General features: G+C 34.7%; 1 long non-coding RNA gene and 2 pseudogenes across 1 annotated transcript in view; all 3 read left to right on the top strand.

Annotated features, from left to right (window-relative positions):
• Positions 1 to 1,353: 1,353 nt before the first annotated feature.
• Positions 1,354 to 2,330, top strand: LOC113448554 (olfactory receptor 14A16-like; annotated as a pseudogene).
• An 8,650-nt stretch (positions 2,331 to 10,980) lies between these two features.
• Positions 10,981 to 21,875, top strand: part of LOC148124208 (uncharacterized) — a 465,649-nt gene continuing 454,754 nt past the window's right edge. Inside the window, exon 1 of the long non-coding RNA XR_015740458.1 lies at positions 10,981 to 11,087. This is a non-coding gene — a long non-coding RNA (uncharacterized LOC148124208). The remainder of the gene's footprint in view (positions 11,088 to 21,875) is intronic.
• On the top strand, positions 13,778 to 20,200 carry LOC113448552 (olfactory receptor 14A16-like; annotated as a pseudogene).

Here is a 21,875-nt window from a genome sequence, read left to right as displayed (position 1 = left end):
CTGGGGATAGCTATAGAGTTATTAATAGCTAATTATGTTAATAAGCACAGAGAAGTCATTTTTATTTGCTAATTATCTTACGAAGCACACAAAAGTCAGTTTATTTTGGTGTTTAAGATTCTTGAGGAAAAAATAACAGATAATAAACATTCAGAAGAAGATCTCTCACCTGCAGATAGCTTTTTCACTATCCAAAAATTAGATCATCTGTAGGAAAATTAGCATCAGCAAAGTAATTTCAAATCTCCCTCGATATGAATAAAAGAAATGATAATATTTGTGTTTTTTTCTAAGCATTAAAGTATTATTATTGAAAATGTGTATTCATATTGCTGAAAGAAATACTGATGTGTCAGAATTCATAGTTGTAATAGGTGCATCTCATTTTGTGGCCAAACACTCCTGGAGGGAATAGAGATTTGTACTTAATGGAAGACTGCTTTTTCAAACTTTCCTCTGATTGTTGAAAAAGGGGGTTTATTTATTTGTTCATTTTGTCAGTATTGGACTTCTATATTAAAAATATTTTCCAGTGTGTCTATTATGTATAATATCACCCAGTGAATGTCAAGTGAAAGTTATGTTGTAAGTAAAGTTTTGTTTTTCTTCTGTTTAATTATATGTCATTCGATGCATGCTTAGGATTCTAGTATTTATGTATTAGATTTAGATTTATGTATTTAGATTAGAGCTTATTATACTATTTAATTGTTTTTTCTTTTGTCAAGTAGATGCAAAGGCAACTGAGAAGAACACTTCCATCTTCTGTCACATAAAATACAGAGACAGAGAGAGAAAGAGAGAGAAAACACAGGGGGCAAGATCTACTCCGAATATTTCCAAGTAAAAGATACAGTAACTTATATTATATTTATTTGCTAGATTTACATTGTTTTTTGTCTAGATGCACAAACACCACACATAGCAAGCTCATCCACCATTTTTCAACAATCACAAAGTTGCCAGGGATTGTAACTGGTCCAAACATTCCCAGTAATCTTCTATGGCTGAAAGTAGACTTCAACAGGGCTTTCCTAATTGTAGGCAATCCTTTTAATCGAAATAACCTAACTGGGAGTAGGAAAGAAGAGAAAATGTAAGGCTGGTGGTTGTTTAAAATGTACGGATTAAAGTGGACAGAAATTAATGTAGAACTCTTCTATTTTAATGTGCTGATCTTACATTTATTCTTTTCGTGGTCTGTTTCTCTTTACCTTCCGTTCATGCTGTACACTTTGTTTTGTATGTTATTCTCACTGCATATCAAAATGCCATTTTCCAGCTTTTATCTAACTATCATTCCCTTCTCTTTTTTCTTACAGTTATACCCTGGAGCTTTGTCGTAAATGAAACATGAATAATCAAACCATTTCTTACTTTTTACTGCTGGAATTCTCAAAAAGTCAGCATATACAGTTTTTACATTTTTTTCTTGTTTTTTGTGTTATATCTGGCAACTGTAGTAGCAAATCTTCTCATCATCTCTGCAGTAGCTTTTGATCATCAACTGCACAGCCCTATGTACTTCTTTCTAATGAATTTAGCTCTGCAGGACATTGGCATTGTTTCAGTCATTGTCCCTAAATCCATGATAAACTCTCTCATGTGGACACCAGACACATCTCTTATTCTGGTTGTGCTGCTCAAATCTTTCTCTTTCTCTTCTTTGGAGCTTCTGATTTCTCCCTTATTCTGGTTGTGCTGCTCAAATCTTTCTCTTTCTCTTCTTTGGAGCTTCTGATTTCTCCCTCCTGACAGTTATGGCATATGATCGGTATGTTGCCATTTGCCATCTATTGCACTATGAGATAGTGATGAATTGGAAAGCCTGCATTGAAATAACAATTGTAGTGTGGTTTGCTGGTCTTCTGTATGGAACGTTGCATACTACTGGAACCTTTTCCATCCTTTTTTGTTCTAATGTGATCAATCAATTCTTTTGTGAAGTTCCACAATTGCTAAAACTATCCTGCTCTGGATTAAATCTACTTGAGGTTGGATTTCTTGTGATTGGCATCATTGCTGGACTAGGTTGTTTGACTTTTATAGTTGTATCTTATGCAGTGATCTTCAAGGCAGTGTTAAGAATCCCTTCTGAAAAAGGAAGGCAAAAAGCTTTATCTACTTGTCTTCCCCACCTTATTGTAGTAGCTATGTTAATGGTAACTGGAAGCTTTGGCTATACGAGATCTCCCTCTGATACCCCATCTTATTTGGATTTTGGATTGACTGTTCTGTATTCTCTTCTTCCATCTCTGTTCAATCCCATCATTTATAGCATGAGAAATAGGAATATTAAATATGCCCTGTCTAAACTGTGGAGATTCTGAAAAAAAACCTTTTAATATTGCTCCTATTCTGGTCATCACAATTTTTCATTTTTGTAGCTATTCTTTTAAATGTCTGAATACAGGAATAAGTTAAAAAATAAACATAGTTGGGATGCATGCACATCCAACCTTTAAATCCAGAAGAATTGCAGAACTGAAGAAGTTACTCAGAAAATATTTTGCATCCTTAACTGTTGTTTGTACACTTTAAATGTAGTTGATTGGCAGTCTCTTGATTTTTGGAACTGAGTACCAGGATGTAGTACAATTGTGCAAAACAAGTGTAATCATACAAATATTTAAACTACATGGCCTATTTTTCCATGTTCTTTTGGAATAAAATGGCTTCCCTTACAATGCTTGCACATAATATGACTACTTAAGGTATCAACTTTTCCAAGACTTCTCTCCTTAAGTTTGATGTTTAGTTTCATAATGTCAGTCTTAATTCCTTCCAACTGCCTGGAAAAAACAGTGCATTTTCTTGCCAAAGATTTTCATAAGATAAGGGATTTGCCATTGCCTCCTTCCTAGGGCTGTGAAAGTTAGTGATTGGCCCAAGTTACCCATTTGGCTTCGTTCCTACAGCAGAACTAAATATCACCGTGATCTGGTTTCTAGTGTGGTGCCTTAAGCACTACACCAAACAGGTTCTTACTCATTTTAGCTTTTCCTTTAGAAGTGCTTTGGAAAAAGCAAATACTTGGCATGATGGGCATGATGGGTGAACTGATACTATCTTCCACAACTCTTTTGTAACCACAGCAATATGAAAAAGAAAAAATCAATTTCATAACTATATTAGACCTTCATGTAAGTTTACAGTAACATGCAATATGTCAATTGGAAAAGATAAGATATGCTTCATTTTGTAATAGCTGAAGAAACGAGTATAAATAGTTGTACTCCAGAATGATATTTTATTAAAATTTGCTTGAGAACTACTTCATAACAGTTGCTAATATTGTATATTAAAAGGCTTAGCCAGGTTTTGTGTTATCTATGCCACCATCCTGGTAAATGAAATAAAGATATATTTAAGGACAAATACTTTATTTTAATATAACAATATTTCAGGAAGGTGGCATATGCATATTGGAATTGCCTAGATAATATCAGTACCTTTTTTTGAGAGTGAGGGGCTTTCAGCTAAAGTAATATGACATTTTCTTCTATATTTATATTCCTGCATTGAATGTATCTTTCTTGTTTTCTTACCTTGATATTTCTTGTCCTTATTATATTTTGCAGTTATAGTTATTATGTTGCCCTGTTTATTGAATAAAGTATTTTAATATTTACCTAATTTGTGTGAATATTAATTTCTAATTCATGAATATTGTATTCAGATTTGTGTCTAGCATAGTCAAATGAATCTTTCTAATCTTTCTAATAGACATTCTTGAAATATCCAGGACTCTGGTGTGGAAACTGAAAATCTGAGACTTACAAAGAAACCAAGAGCTTTGGAGTTATGTAAAGACCCCACCCCCAGGATATTTAGCAAGTAAGATAGAAAAACAAGCAGGTTAGCTCAGACTGGACTGTAAATTTTAGACCTTTTAAATATAGAAATCAAAATATGTCATTAAATTCCTCAAACTACAATGTTCATTTGCATTGCTATTGCCCTACCTCACAGTTATGGCATATAACTGTGCTTAAGCTGAAATTAGCTTAATGCTTCACACAGGAATCTTCAGAGTCTGCCTGACTTCTCTAATATCTTTTCTTTCAGCAAAAGTTCCTTTTGAATTATGATTGTTTCAGGAGTCGTGCTTTCGTGTGAAGATAGCTGAGATGGGTCCTTATGGTCAAGGTCTTCCCCTACATGTGGCATACAGGATAGAAGATGAGATTTTTTTAAAAAAACTGGAGTTCAAAGAGAATTACAAATGATGAAATATTTGACAGGGAGGCCTTCTCATTTGATTGTTTTTCACCTCTCACAATTTTCACTGCAGCCCCCATTCTGTTAATAATCTAAGATATTATTATTCTGATAGGATAACTGGTTCAGGAGGAAGCTATTGTGCACTTGATGGTCAATTATACTAATGGGCTCAGAGAAGTCAGTTTTATTTATATTTGCTAACTGTATTAATAAGGACACAGAAATCAATTTCTTTTGATGTAAAAGTCTCTGGAGGGAAATAAAACAAGATTAATAAGCATTCAGAATAGAAATCTCTATGTTTGCAGATAGATGTTTCACTACATGAAAATTAGTGGGACAGCATTGACTTTAAGAGAGATTTGACAGATTCTGTGTAGACTTTAAATATGAATTACCTACATATTCAACACTGGTATCTTTTCCACATGATAATTATAAAGAATAAAAAACAATTATAATTTGCAGAAATTTGGACCAAACCTTCATGCATAAACTGATCCCTAACAGCTGAATTAGGAATGACAAAGTAATCTCATAATCTACCAGTATATGAAAAAAAGAAATACATGGTAAAATTTGTTTTTATTTCTTTATTTCTAAACAAGTTAATTATTATTGTTGAATATGTGCTAACATGGCATTTGACATTGTTGAAAACAAATGCTGAGAGATCAGAGCTCAAAGGTGCAATAGGTTGTGTCTCATTTTCTGTCTAACTTCTACTACAAACATTATTGGTTTGTAATAGATAAAGCATACTGTCTTTTCAAAATAAGTTTTCATTTCCATCTCATTGTTGGATAAAGCAACTTTTTAGTCTGCTAATATTTGAGGTCCTTTGATTACATGTATTAAGCTGCAGTGTAATGTTATGTTTATCACTAGGTGAGTATCAAAATAGTAGTTATGTTGTAATTTAAGTTTTATAATTTCCTATTTAACAATATTCTATTAAATACAAGTTTAATAATCCTGCATTTATGTATTGCTTTAAAGGCTTTTTATTATATTATTTTAGTCTAATATCTAGTAGGGAAATTGGAAAAAAAACACTGTCACTTACATAAATACACATACAGAGAGAAATTATATAAAGAGGAAATGTCTGCTCTCAAAATTTCCAAGGAAGAGATATAGCAAATTATTTTTATATTTATTGGCTAGATTTACATTGCCTTTCTTCTAGAAGCACCATACATTGCAATTATTCCATTTTCCAACCCAATTACAATCCTGCAGGAGTGCAGACACATTATGATAGGTCCAATTATTCTGAGTAATTTTTCACTGATGAAAATAGACTTAAACCAGCTTTGTTCTACTCCTAGCCAACCATTTTTATCACTATGTAAATGGACATAACATTTAAAATAGGAAAGAAGAGGAAAATGTGAGTTTGGTGTCTGGTCCTTTGGGAGAAATGGGTAAAAATGGGAAACTGTGTGCTCTGATATCCCCATCCTACATGTCTGTTTTTCATGCTCTGATCTTCAGTTCATTCAATCCATAATTTACATTTTTTATGTTTTCTATTCTTACCACATATAAAAATGCCACCTCCAAAACTTTATCTAACTGAATTTATCTCCTTTAAACAAGTTAAGTATCACTGTTGAATATGTGCTTACATAACATTTAACACTGTTGAAAAAAAAATGCTGAGATGTCAGAGTTCAAAGATGCAACAGGTTGCGTCTCATTTTCTGTCCAAACTCTACTACAAACATTATTGTTTTGTATTGTTTTGGGATAGTATCTTTTCAAGCTGAGTTTTCATTTCCTTCTGATTGTTGGATAAAAAGATTCATATTTTAATATGAATCAATTAATATTAATTAATTAATTAATTAATGCCTACCATCCCTGTCCTATTATTTCTTTTTATTTTTCTTTTATGTATCCATTTCATGTATTCATAATTATTTTATACTTATAGCTATTATCTTGTAAGCGATTGACAAATCAAAAATAAAATAAAAATAAATAAATAAAAATAAAATAATTTATTCTGCTAATATTTCAGTTGCTTTGATTAAATGTATTTAACAGTGATATAATTATGTGTTGATCACCAAGTGAATATCAAAATAGCAGTTATATTGTAACTGTTTTCTATTTGATAATATGCTATTAAACATGTGTTTAATAATCTTGTATTTATATATTAGTTTGAAAGCTATTTATGCTACTGTTTTCCCTATCCGGTAGGGAAATTCAGATACAAGCATTGCCATCACTTATGTAAACACATACAGAGAGAAATTATACAAAGAGGAAATGGCTACTATTAAGATTTCCAAGTAAGAAATACAGCAAATAATTTTTATATTTATTGGGTAGATATGCATTGTTTTTCTTCTAGAATTACAATGCACCCATACATTGGAATTCTACAATTCTCCAAAACTGTAGGAGTGAAGACACATTATCACGGGCCCAATTATTCTGAGTAATTTTTGATTGATGAAAATAGACCAGAACCAACTTTTTTCTACTCCTAGCCAATGCTTTTTTTTTTGAAAACAATTTTATTGGTTTTTTAAAAACAAACAAAACAAACAAAACATAAAAATATATACATATATACAAGAAGTGTGTCAGTTGGTTCATCAGTTTTGTGCATTCATTTCGTAGTCCCAATTACAGTTACATTACGTAATAACTCGTATTATCAATCGAAATTTATATATCCTCATATCATTATTAGAAAATCATTTGACTATGGTTTTATTCATTCATACTTTATGAGATAACTATAATTTAGGTAGTTTATTCTATAACAAATCATATAGTCATACCAAATCTATCCTAAAAACACTTTATAGATATGATATCAAATAACAAAAGAAAAAGAAAAAAACAAAGATATTCCTTATTATCTAACATTCTAAATATTCTATTATTTTATTTTATCATCCAACCATTGATAGAAAAGGTCCCAAATTTTTTAGAATTGTTTATCCTCTTGCTCTCCAATTTCAAATGTCAATCTACTCATCTCAGCACATTCCAATATTTTCTTAATAATTTCTTCCTGCAATGGTATTTTCTCATTTTTCCAATTTTTAGCAAATACAATCCTAGCCGCTGTTAATACATTTACAATTAGATATTTCAAGTCTTTACTGTATGCATCTTGTAAGTCCCAATAAAAAAACCTCCGGTTTCAAATCAATGTGTTTCTTTGTCATTTTTTCCAACCACATGCAGATTTTAGTCCAATATTTTCTAGCATCCTCACAAGTCCACCACATATGGTAATATGAGCCAGGCATCTGATGACATTTCCAGCATTTTTCAGATTTATCCTTGAACATTCTTGCTATCCTTGTTGGGGGAAAGTGCCACCTGTAAAACATCTGATACAGATTTTCTTTATAAGCTGTTGACATTGTCATTTTATAATTTTGCGACCATAGTTTTTGCCATTTCTCTAAATCAATCCCATATCCAAAATTCTTCCCCCAAGCAATCATAGTTTCTTTAACTTGTTCTTCCTCTAGCTTAATTCCCAGTAAATAACCATATAATTTTTTAATCACCTTTTCATCAGTACCTGTCAAAACCTTATCTAGATCAGTCTGTTTATCATAAAATCCCTCTGTTTTAGAATCTTCATCATATCTTGAGTGTATTTGCACATATGAAAACCAATTCATCTTTATACCTTGTTCCTCTAGATTTTGTATCGATTTAAGTTCACCCTTTTCATCCAATAATTCCCCATATCTAACTGTTTGTTCCTTCTTATAGATTATAGGATAGGAAAATGCTTCAATAGTTGATAACCAAGCTGGAATTTTCAAATAACATTGTCTTTTTATCTTCTCCCAGTTTAACCACAAAGACTCCCGTATGTAATGTCTTCTAAAGTAACCCTGTGTTTTAGTTCCCTTATACCATAAAAAAGCGTGCCAACCCAACAGCAAATCATGACCTTCTAGTGTCAACAATCTGGTCTTTCTTAGTGTTATCCATTCCTTGACCCACATCAAATTTTCAGCTTAGTAGTACAACTCCCAATTAGGCAGGCCAAAACCTCCTCTGATTCTAGCATCTTGCAAGAGCTTTAGCTTTATCCTCGCTTTCTTACCTTGCCATATATACTTCAGCATAATTTTATTTAAGTCTTCAAAATAGTCTTTTCCGAGCCTAATTGGTATTGTTTGAAACAAAAATAAGATTCTGGGTAAAATATTCATCTTGATTGTTGAAATTCTCCCTATTAATGACAATTATAAGTTTTCCCATTTCTTCAAATCTAAGGCTATCTGTTGTTTAAGTTTAATATAATTATTCTCTTTTAATGTACTACATCTTGATGGCAAGTATATCCCCAAATACTTGACTTTGTTCTGACTTGGATTTTCAACAGATCTGCCAATTCTTCTCTTTGTCTTAGTAGCATGTTCTTTGTCAAGATCTTTGTTTTATCTTTATTTATTTTCAGATCAGCCACCTCGCCATATGTCTCTATCTTTTCCAATAGCTTTGGAGCTGTTTCTAAAAGATCTTCCAAAATAAAGGCTAAGTCATCCGCAAAGGCTTGCAATTTGAATTCTTCCTTTTTAATTTTCATTCCTTTTATACTTTTGTCCTCTCTAATATTTCTATTCAACACTTCCAAAGTCAATACAAATAGCAAAGGAGATAGGAGACATCCTTGTCTTGTGCCTTTTCTTATATAAATAAAGTCTGTAAGTTCTTTCTCCATCATTACCTTTGCCATTTGCTTATGATAAATGGCTTCTATTGCTTGAATAAATTTTCTGGCAAAAACCATATGTTCCAGTAGTAGTAACATAAATCTCCAGTTCACATTATCAAATGCCTTTTGAGCATCTAGGAATATCAAAGCCATTTGCTTTTCAGGATGTGCCTCATAGTATTCCAAAGTATCCAGGATTACTCTCATATTGTCTCTAATTTGTCTCTTTGGCAGAAATCCATTTTGCTCTGGATGAATAAAATTATTTAGATATCTTTTAAGCCTTTCTGCCAAAATTGAAGCAAAGATTTTATAGTCTGCATTTAATAAAGAAATAGGTCTGTAGTTCTTAATTTGCAATGGATCAGCCTCTTCTTTTGGAATAAGTGTAATATAAGCCTCTGACCATATTTTCCCTAATTTTGGCTGTACTAACGATTGTTCATGTTGTTTTTAATGTGTACTTCTTGTAAACAAATTATGTCAAACTTTAATTTCCTAATTTATGAAAAAATTCTTCTTTTAACAGCTGAATTAAGTCCATTTATATTCATTGTAATCAGTTTTTTCTCTTCCATGATTATATTGTGTGATAGGTTTGACAGCTCTCATAGATCTTGGTTCACGTTGTTCTTTGATATCCACCTGTCCACCTACTGCACCTTCTTCTTTTTCAGTCCCCATTTGTTCCTCTTGGAATTCAATTAATGAGACCTCTTTTTCTGCCTCTTCCTCTCTCCTTCCGAAAAATTCTGCGTAGAAAGGTTCTGCTTTCTCAACTGAATCAATTCTGTGTCTCTGTTCTTGCCATGTAAACATTAGTCCTTCTGGAATCAGCCATCTATAATACACCTCCTTTTTCAATAGCACTTTGGTCAAGAATCGATATTCTCTTCTCATCTCTCTCACTCTTCTGGGTATTTGTTTTAAAACCACAATTTCTTTGCATTTATATTTCAACGTCTTCTCTCTTACCGCTTGTAATATTTGTGTTTTGATGGATTTTTTTGGTAAATCTAATGTGAACTTCTATTGGTAAATTATTTCTCATTGCATATCTTGTAAAAACTTGGTATACCTCATCTACTCCATCCATCATCTTTGTTATTTCCAAAGCATCAGCCAGAATTTCTATCATTATCGCAGCCAAATTTTGTCCTTTTTCTTCCTCTATGTTTTGAAATCTGAGATAGAATTCTGACCTCTCCATCTCCCACTTCAGCATCCCACTTTTATCTTGTTCAACCACTGTTAGTCTGCTATCCATATTTCCAATCTTCTCCTCTCTTTGTTTACCTTCTTCTTTGATTTTTTTGGAATCTCTCATTATACTTCACCATCATTTGTTGAATATTTTCCACTTTTTCATCAGTCTTCCCTGTTCTTTGTTCAGTGTTCTCTATTCTTTGTTCAATATCTTAAGATCTTGGATTCCTTGCATAATGATCTGTAAAGTTACTTTTTCTTATTCTTTGTCTTGCTTTAACATTGCCTGGATTAAACATTGTCCTCCAGATGGTGGGGAGGCAGAAGTAGAGGTAGAGACACCAGAGGGTATGAGTTTCCTACTCATTTTAAATGATTCAAGACCTTCAAATTCTTTTAAACTTTAATCCAATTCGTATGGTAGCCAATTATAATCCAAAATGAAAATGCCCAATAGTAAAAAGCCCAATGGTAAAAGGAAAAAAGAAAAAGATAGGAAAAGATTCTTCAGGTTCTTCTGGACCCTAATCCAATTATGAAATAATTCACAATAAAGAATAAAAATAAAAAGAAGAAAAAAGCCCAATAATAATAATAATAAAAAGAACAAAGAAAAAGAAAAATTTCTTCAGGTTCTTCACACCTTAATCCAGTTAGAAAATCTCAATAATAATAATAAAAGAAAACCAAAATAATCCAGGAGCATAGATGGAAAAAGCAAAAATCCCAGTGGAAAAAGGAAAAAAAAGGAGAAAAATTCTGAGGCTTTCTTTTTAAAATAAAAGCAAAGATAAAAATATTGTTGAAATAAAAGTTTATAGTAAAGCTGGTAAGGAGGGGTAGCAGAACTAAAAGAAGATTAAAAAAACACACTGCACTTTGTTTAATTGTCCAAGGCTCTTATTATGACTCTTTTCTCCACAAGCTTCAAAGCCAAACCTCAAGTGTTAAATTGTTCATAGAAGTCCAGAAGAACACCTGTAATAATATTCTGCCGCGCTCTTCCCTCTATCTTATCAAGTTGAAATGTCCTCGAGAAGAAGTCTTTCACAGTTCTCTCCACTACAAGTAAAATATTTTCAAGCCTCTAGTTGGCAGTGTTACAAAGTATCTTAATTCTCACTTCCCCCTCCTCCCAGGAAAACGTAATTGAGGTTAAAAAATAAAATAAAATATATACATGTATATATATAAAAGAAAAATAACCAAAGGAGCCTCTAGTCTAAAAAAAAATTAAGAAATCAAGAAGGAGAATAAGAAAGCAAATATATATATATATATAAGAGAAAATTCAGTGCGGTTATCTACTAAGTCCCAATAAAGTCCGGTAACAAAAAAGAAAAAAGTAAGGCAAAAAATAGCCAAACCTCACTTTGACGTCTCCCTTTAAAAGTTGCCGCTTATTCAGTTTTGTCAAAAATCTCACAGATTTCTTCTTATACTCAGAGTGTCCTTTCAAGCCTCAAAATGTTAATAAAAAAAGGTTTTCACCCAGCCGACTTTCTCTTTCAGCCTCTTCCTTTCCGGAGCTGTCCCGACTTCCACAGCTTTGGGGCTGCCTCTCCGCCGCCGCCAAAAAGGACTTCTCCTGGATCAACCAGGGACTTTGCGGTGTCCCTGGGATCCACAGGATTTGCCCTTCACGATGCCCATCCCTACGGGACAGTTTAGGTCTGTTTGGACCGGCCAGGGGCGAAGATATTGGCTGCAATCTTGGAGCTCGATTACAGACCGTACCGTCGCGACGCCAGCTCCTCTCCTCTCTCTCCTAGCCAATGCTTTTGAGATAATACAACTGAAAAGATGAAAGAAGGAAAATATGACAAAGCATTGTACATTGGAATTCTCTAATTTTCCAACCCTACCACAAGCTTATAGGAGTGCAGACACATTATGATGGGTCAAATTATTCCGAGTAATCATTCATTGATGAAAATAGACCCCAAACAACTTTGTTCTGCTCCTAGCCAACCATTTTGATCACTACATGACTGAAAAGAGGAAAGAAGGAAAAATCTGACCTTGTCTCAGCTTTTCTTTGGCACAAATGCAGGGAGAAAATAAGACACTCTTCGCTTTAGTATTTTGTAACACAAAAGCTTTTTGTTTATTCCTTCCTCCTTCCTCCAAGATAATAGCTAAGCAAACAAAATCAAGTTGGATCTAACCGGAGTTTCCTGGGATTCAATATTTATAATGATTCCCCCTCATTACCCTTCATTACCTCTGATTACCCTTATTATCCATGATTACTGTTTTTAATCATAATTATACGTATGAACTCAATTACATGAATCGTGGTTAATGCATAGAGCTTCACCTCACAGCATTTTACATAGAACGTGCATATTATTATGATACAGAGTTTATTCTGATGAAGAAGAATGCCATCCTTCAGATCGCTGTGGCTTCGATGCAAACGCATGTGTTGCAACATAGTCGCGACATGCATCCCCCTCTACCCAGAACCAGTCTATAAAACAATATACATTATATCACTAATTATGTCTCTACTTGTGGTCCAGGTTTATCAGGATATTTGGTATGAAATTGTCTTATCAGTCTATTTGCACACACATCTGCTACTTTCATCCAGGTTGCTTCTGTTTCAGGATATCCTTTCCATTTCACTAAGTATTGTAACACTCTTCTACATATCCGCGAATCTAGAATTTTATCAATTTCAGCATGGGTTACATCTTTAGCTATTACAGTTTCCTCAAGTATATCAAAGGTATATCAATGTTCTACAAGCTTAAGTAAACTAGCATGAAATACAGGATGTATTCGATGTAACCGTGGTGGCAATTTAAGTTTTACAGTTACAGGGTTTATCACTTTCATAATTTGGAAAGGTCCAATATATTTTGGTCCCAATTTTTAACTATTTAGATGTAATTTTATATATTTATTTGATAGGTAAACATGATATCCAGGTTTGAATGTTTTCTTTTCTTGTCTGCTTGATGTTTATATTCTAGTGCTGTTTTATTGAGAGTCTATTTTACTTTATCCCAACTATCCTGAACTTTTTTCGACCACATTTGGACATTTATGAGTTGTTGTTCATCACATTGTAAATCAGGAATTGGCACAAATTCTATCCCATTTACTACCTGGAATGGGCTATATCCTGTGCTTTCATGTATAGCATTATTATATGCTACTTCAGCAAATGGAACTAAATCAGCCCATTTTTGCTGTTGATAAGATGTATATGATCTCAAATACCTTTCAATCATCACATTAGCTCTTGCAGAAGCACCATTGGTGCTGGGATGGTATGCAGAGCTAAGACCTTGAGAGCATCCTAAAAGGCGTATAAACGCTCTCCAAAATCGTGCTGTGAATTGCACACCTCTATCTGAAATTATCCTCCTAGGTGTGCCATGTAATCTATATACATGTTTTATAAACAGGTTGGCTAATTTTGTTGCCAAAGGCAATCCTTTACATGGTATAAAGTGAGCTTGTTTTGAAAACAAGTCTATAATAGTCCAGATTACTGTATATCCGTTACTGCTGGGCAACTCCACAATAAAATCCATGGTTATATCTTGCCACGGCTGGTTTGGATCCGATACAGTTTGTAATAGTCATAAAGGTTTTCCTACTCGAGGTTTTGTACTAGCGCAAATGTGGCATTCTTTAAGGTACTGTTCAATGTCTGATCTCATATGTGGCCACCAAACTGCCACCTTACCAAATGAAGTGTTTTTAAAAATCCAAAGTGTCCAGCCTGCCTTACATCATGACATTGGGATAATATTTTTTTCCTACAATTTGATGAAACATATATTTTATTCCCTCTCCATTACAATCCATCTTTATGTAAACAGGCACTATTATTTGTTTTTATCCATACATCCATTTTTGTAGCCTCTTCTAATTCCTTTTTGGTTATCTCTTTCATGGTCAACATCTGAATTTGTTTGGTTGACGGTCCTACAGAGATCATGGGCTGAATAACTTCATCTCTAGAGACATTGTATTGAGGTAGTCTAGATAGTGCATCCACCATAAGTTTTTACCTCCTGGAACATATCGCAACTGGAAATCAAAACATTTAAAATACAAAGCCCATCTTACTTGTTTATGGGATAGTTTTCTCAGTTTCTGTAATGCATGTAAATTTTTATGATCCATCCAAACTTCAAATTTTTTTTCCAACCCTTCTAATAGGTGTCTCCATGTACTAAGTGCCCATTTTATGGCAAAAGCCTCCTTTTCCCAAATAGCCTGCCTGTGTTCTGCGTAAATTTCCGTGATGTATATGCACATGGCTGTAATTGTCCATCAATGTTATACTATAAGAGGACAGGCCCCACAGCCATATCACTTGCATCAGCTTGAACTACAAACCTTTTAGTTGTATCAGGATGTTTTAAAATGGGCTCTTGAGCAAATAAAGCTTTGAGGTCATCAAATGCTTGCTGATGCTGCTGTGACCATACAATGGGTTGGCTAGGTCTGGGTTTTGGCACTTGATGTTTAGTTTTTTAACAATTCTGTTCATGGTAAAGCAATTTGTGCAAATTTAGGAATAAACTGCCAGTAAAAGTTCACAAATCCTAAAAATCTTTGTAATTGCTTTCGTATTTTTGGCTCTTTCCAATCAACTATGGCTCTGACTTTGTTGGGATCCATTTTTATTCCTTTATTGTATATTCTGTACCCCGAATAATCCAACGACATACAGTGAAACTCGCACTTTGAAAGTTTCACATATAATTTGATGTGAAGTAATTTTTTCAGAGCTTTCCTCATTAAGGTCACATGTTCCTCCATTGTTTTGGTATAAATTAAAATATCATCTAAATATACTAGAATGCCATGATATAAATGTTCTTGTAATACTTCATTTATAAGTTGCATGAAGACAGCGGGTTCCCCTTGCAACCCAAATGGCATAATGTTAAACTGAAAACTTCCCTCTCGTATACGAACTCTATAGTAGGCTTTTCGGAAGCTCAATTTTGAAAAATACCTGCCAGTCGCTAATGTTGCTAACAAATCATTGATCAGTCATAAAGGATATACATTGTCTATGCAAATAACGTTGAGCCCGTGGAAATCAACACAAAGATGTAATCCATCATCTTTTTTTTCACAAAATAAAACAGGGGCAGCTATATGTGATTTCCCGGGTTGAATAAATCCATGCGCTAAATTTTTATCTATACATTGTCTTATTTCCTCCATCTCTTTTGGAGTCATGGCATACATTCGTGGTTTTGGAAACTTTGCTCTAGGAATTAAATCAATTGTGCAATCAGTTGTTCTGCGTGGTGGTAATATTTCATGGTCCTTTTTGCTAAACACATCTGGTAGGTCTTTATATTCCTCTGGATAACATAGTTCTTCAGAATCATCTATAGCTGTTACAACTTCCCTATTATTTACATATGGAGGGGACATAGGGCCAACTGCAATTTGTAACTTCCTAAAACTGTCTTCCCACCATATCGTGGGCTTCCATTTGTCTAACCATATTAGACCTAAAATTAGTGCCTCCCTCATTTGTGGTACTACAATAAATCGTAATGACTCCCAATGACTCCCTATCTCTAGTTTGATAGGGATTGTCATTATTGTAGCAGGACTCGCACCTAATAATGAACCATCCACTTGTTCAAAACACAGAGGTTTGGGCAGTTCTTCCACTGCTAACTGTAATTCATCAACCACATTTTTACTAATTAAACATCTAGTACATCCAGTGTCGATTAATGTTCCATACTGACCCCTCAATTTGCTTGTTAGATTTTCCAATACTACTGGTGTAACAAATGGTTGCACAGGATTACTCAAATGATCCTCATCTGGACTGTCATCTCCACTATCGTATAACCCTGAGACTACCTTGGGTATTGTTTACCATCGGGTGTTTTCCTCTCACGTCTATTTGTCATTACTTCCGTGTTCATTTTATGTGACACCCCTTGAGATCTTTCAGATGTAACTGTCCCTTGTTTCATACCACGGGGCATAATACCACCTGGTAAATTGCTATTTGTGGCATTGGGAATGTGAGCCACCTGTTTTCTATTATCCATTTCTATAGATGGACACTCCATTGCCCTGTGTCCCAGACCTTGACATCGGAAACACTTCATGAGCCCCATTCCCCTACCAATCCTTTTAGTCTTCTCCCCCACTTTACCCTGTGGTGCTACCTGCTCCTATTGGTTGTCTTTTGGGCCCTCCAAAAGTAGGACGGAATTCCCTCAGTCCCACATCCAACTCTACAACTATTTTATACCATTCCCCCAGTTTCTGGGGAACCCCTCTATAAAGACAAGCCTGCCTCAATCCTCTGTCTAAACCAGATCTGAATTCTCTAATCAATAGTCTTTCTGGCCAGGTGTGCAACTTAGTTGCTAATTTCCAAAATTCTCTGACATACTCCACAGCAGGCCTCCCATCCTGCTTCAGTGACATTAATGCTTCTTCATACTGATGTATCCTTAACCTATCTTCAAATTGAACTTTGAGTGCATCCAAAAGCAAACCAACATCAATCAATTCCTTTGCATGCACACTATGCAACTCTGCAGCCCAATCGGCAGCATCACCTGTTATCGCATCTATAATAGTCCATTGAAAAGGATAACAATTTGAATATAATTCTAGGTGGTTCACAATTTGGCTTAAAAATAATGCTAACCTATCAGGGTTCCCATCAAAGGAAGTGTTTATAGGAGGAGGACTACTCCAAACCATTCTTTGAGGCCAATACCCAGATGTGCCCGATGGATCCCAGGAGTGAGTTGTTTGTCTGGTTTCTTGCTTAAATGTCTTAGTTGTCAATATAGAGAAGAAAAGAAAAGAAAAACAAGTCCTTTCCCTTCCCTCTCTCATTCACCGCTTTGAAGTCTTCTTTGGGAACAATGTTGTTCTTTATAATTCAAATTGCAGGGTATCTTGCATTGTTGTTTTTCCAGTTCTACCCAGTCAGCCAAAATGTTCTCTTCTTATCTTCCTCCTGCACATTCTTTTCCAGTCATGTTCTTCTTTGAGGTGGCCATTTCTGACCACTGCTGCAACTGCCTTCGGGAAAGGGAGTAAGGCCAGCTGTGGAGGAGAGATGCGACTCTCCTTGACCCTGCTGGCAGTCTCTTACCTCTTCACCACCTCTATGGGGTGGTTTCCAGGGTTTTCTTAATCTTATGCAATCCTTTTGATCAAGACATGAAACAATCAAACTGGAAATATGAAATGGAAAATATGAGGTTGATGATTGGTTATTTAGGACAGGTAGATTACAAATGGATAGAAATGAACAAGAGAGTATTCTAATACTCTAATATGCACATCTTACATTTATGTTCTCCATTATCTGTTTCCCTCCTCATTCGGTTCAAACATATTTTTTATTTACTGTTCTTACCACATGTCAAAATGCCATTTTTCAAATTTTAACTAACTGCCTCTCCCTTCTCTGTTTCCTTGCAGTTATTCCCTGCATCTTTGTCCTAAAACACGAGGAATCAAAACATTTCTTACTTTTTGATGGTGGAATTCTCAAAAGATCGGCATCTACAGCTTTTTTTTTTTTTTCTTGTTCTTGGTGTTATATCTGGCAATTGTAGCAGCAAATCTTTTCATCCTCTCTGCAGTAGCTTTGGATCATCAACTGCATAGCCCTATGTACTTCTTTTTAATGAATTTGGCTCTACGGGACTTAGGCATTGCTGCAGTCATTGTCCCCAAATCCATGATAAATTCTTTCATGGATACCAGGCAAATCTCTTACTTTGGTTGTACTGCTTGAATCTTTCTCTTTATCTCCTTTACAACTTCTGATTTGTCCCTCCTGACAGTCATGGCATATGATAGGTATGGTGCCATTTGCCATCCACTGCACTATGAGATGGTGATGAATTGGAAATACAGTACTGAAATAATAATTATGGTGTGGGTTACAGGCCTCCTCTATGGAATGTTGCATACCACTGGCACATTTTCTATACCTTTTTGGTTTAATGTTGTCAACCAATTTTTCTGTAATGTTCCACAGTTGTTAAAGTTATCTTGCTCTGGATTTAATCTACTTAAGTTTGGAGTATCTGTAGTCAGTAACATTGCGGGACTGGGTTGTTTTACTTTCATTATCATATCTTACATTATGATCTTCAAGGCAATATTAAAAATCCCTTCTGAACAAGTAGGCAAAAAAACCCTTCCCCCAACATGAGCCTGAAATGGAAGTGCAAAAAGAAAGATGGAGCATTCTACTACATATGGTGGTCCTGTATAGGACCCCAAAGATACTGGCTGAGAATTTAAAAATGGCTGGAGTAAATTACGAATGAACAGATTGAACTTAAACCAGAATTCTTCCTACTAGGGATATTTAGGGGAAAATATCCAAAAAAATTTAAATACATAATATTACATACATTGATGGTGGCTAGAATGGCCTTTGTGGTGTGTTGGAAACAGCCCTATATTCCACCAGAGGAACTGATAATTCAAAAGATAACAAGTTGTGCAGAAATGGATAAACTAACCCCAGCCCTAAAAGATAAGGAATCATCAGAGACTATACAATTTGGAATTATTGGTATGAATGGATAGACCGGAGACAGATTATATAATAAATGGTAAAGAAAGATAAGAAATAGCTGTAGTAAATATGTATTTGCACTAAATATTAATTGTAAATACTGCACAAAATAATGACATAAACAAGAAACCACAAACTGTTGATGTTGAAATTGTTTTTAACCAGTCTTTTTCTGTGTGGTTTTTTGTGTGTGTGTTGTTCGTTTTGTTTTAATTGTAAAATTAATCAAGTTTATTTTTTAAAAAAAGTCTTATGAACTTGTCTTTCCCACCTTATTGTAGTGTCTATGTTAGTATTAAGTGCATTAATTGCCTATGGGAGACCTCTCTCTAATGCCTCATTTTATTTAGATTTCTGGTTGACTGTGCTGTATCCTCTTCTTCCACCTCTATTCAATCCTATCATCTATAGTATGAGAAATAGGAATATCAAATATGTCCTGCCTAAACTGTGGAGAATGTTGTTTCTATTCTGGTCATCCCAATTTTGCATTTTCCTACCTATTCTTTTAATTTTCTGAATATAGGAATATATTAAAAGGGAGCTATGCAATAACTGGATGAAGGCACATTCAACATTTCAATCCAGAAGAATTGTAGAACTGAAGAAGTTACTCAGCAAAAATCCTGCTGTACTTTAAATATGCTAAATGTGTGTAATTGGCAGCTTCTGTGTTGCCATAGAATAAATACTCTTGATTTTTGGTGAAGTTCATATCAGGATGCAATATAATTGTCAAAAACAAGTGTAATTATTTAAGCTTGTTTAAGTGAGAGTTGTTTAAACTATGTGGCCTGTTTTTCCCTGTGCTTTCTGTGTAAAATGATTTCCTCTACAATGCTTTCACACAATATGATTAGTTAAAGCTTCAACTTTTCCAAAAGTCCACAGGATTTTATGCTGTTCTCCCCTTAAATGGTCATTGCTTATACACTTTGACATTTTGTTCCTTTATGTCAATCTTAACTCCTTCCATCCACCTGGGAAGTCACTGCATTTTTATTGATAAAGTTTTTCAGAAGGAATTTTCCATTGCCTCCTTCCTAGGACTGAGAAAGTGAATAACTGGTTCAAAGTTTCCCATGTGATTTTGCTTCTACAGAAGGACTAGACATCACTGTCTCATGGATTCTAGTGTGGTGCCTAAAGCACCACACAAAATAGGTTCTCACTGACTTTAGCAGTAACATGCAAGAACATGTCAATTGCAAGAGATAAATACTCCATTATCTAATAATTGAAGAAACTACAACAGATGTAAATAGATGTACACCAGAATGATATTTTATTAAAATAAGCTTGAGAATGATTTCATCCAAGCTGCTAATAAGGTATACTAAAAGGTTTATTCAGGTTTAGTGTTATCTATGCCATCATCTGTCCAATGCCTTTTAAAATGTATTCCATGTAAATGTACTAATAAAAATTGGATCCTATATTTATACTCTTATATTGAATGTTTCCTTGTTGTTTTCTTGCCTAGTTTGTGAATTTTTCCTACATTAGATTTTACTCAATAAAGTCTTTGACCATTTATCTCATTTGCATGGGTATTACTTTCTAATCTGTGATGGGATTCAATTTTTTTTACTACCAGTTCTGTGGGCGTGGCTTGGTGGGCGTGGCAGGTGAAGGGTACTGTAAAATCTCAAGTCAGAGGTGATATCTGCTGGTTCTCCAAACTACTCAAAATTTCCACTACTGGAGAAGTGGAACATGGTAGTCCACTACCGGTTCTGCAGAACTGGTCAGAACCTGCTGAATACCACCTCTGTTTCTAATTTATAAACATAATCTTCAGATTTTTATGTGGCATATTCAACAAATCCACACTTTTCAAGAGTCCTTTTAATGACAATTCCATCTGGAGATGTCCAGGATGCTGGGAAGGAAATGAAATGTGTGTCTTACACAGAGAATTAGAATTTTGGGGTTCTATAAAGATTCACCACCCCTTTTATTCAGCAAATACGAGGAAGAACAGTCTCCAAGAATTTTACTTTTGAAATATGAGAAATCAAAACATGTTAATAAATTCTCAAAATACAGTGCTCATATACATTACCATTACTCTACCTCAGAATTATGGCATATGATTACCAAGTTAGAACACAGGGAATAGATTTCTATTGGTTCTTTAAACTTCACATCCCCTACTTATTTTAAACAAAAGCTTGAATTTTCCACCCCTATATTAATGATGTGGACTTTAGGCTCTCTTGTCCCATCCATGGTGGGCAGGATTGAGGATGGAAATTCTTAAAATAGGAGGGGATACAGAATCCCAACTGATAAAAGTTTAGTCACATTTTCTCACTTCATCTACTGAATTTCTAGGTATAATTGGACAGGCCTCATTCTATCAATTTTCCTCTTCTTACTATGCATTTTTCTTAGAAGTTTTGTAATTATGTTATAATTGTTTCAAATATTCTTTACAAGTAAAAGATGCTGAAGTATGACACATGTTCTCCTGGGTAAGTGGTAGGGGCCATAGGAGTGGGATAGTATGAATTACACAATTATATATGCATGTATATATATGTATATATGCAGGTCTTGGCATGTTCGGGCCTTTTCCCGTGTAAGTTTGAGAATATCTTGGCAATATTTCAACGAGGTCCCACTCACCATTTTCAGGCTGGTGCTTTTGGCTTCGTGCTTGTGCGAGCAAAGCATGACTGGAGCTGCTGTCTCCCTATATATACTGATGGGGAGGTTGGCTGCATTGTCATTTCTTGATTGGTGGATGGAGTTGATGTTTGCAGATTGGCTGGCTTTTTTGTAAGAACATGTGTGGCTGAGGTATTGGCTGTGTGTCTGCGTACCCAGGTTGTTACAACACAGGAGGCTGAGAGACACACAGCTAATACCTCAGCCACACATGTTCTTACAAAAAAGCCAGCCAATCCGCAAACATCAACTCCATCAACCAATCAAGAAATGACAACACAATCAACCTCCCCACCAGTGTATATATAGGGAGATGGCAGCTTCGATCACACTTTGCTCGCACAAGCACGAAGCCGAAAGCACCAGCCTGAAGATGGTGAGTGGGACCTCACTGAAACATTGCCAAGATACTCTCAATCTTGCATGGGAAAAGACCCAAACATGCCAAGACCTACATACCTGTACCCATGAAAATCTACGAAAACAAATATG

Source organism: Pseudonaja textilis, chromosome Z, assembly GCF_049901715.1.
Source record: "Pseudonaja textilis isolate UNSWEBS1 chromosome Z, rPseTex1.2, whole genome shotgun sequence".
In the NCBI taxonomy this organism is placed as follows: Eukaryota; Metazoa; Chordata; class Lepidosauria; order Squamata; family Elapidae; genus Pseudonaja; species Pseudonaja textilis.
The sequence above is the reverse complement of the archived record's forward strand: the minus strand, read 5'-3'. Positions and strand labels throughout refer to the sequence as shown.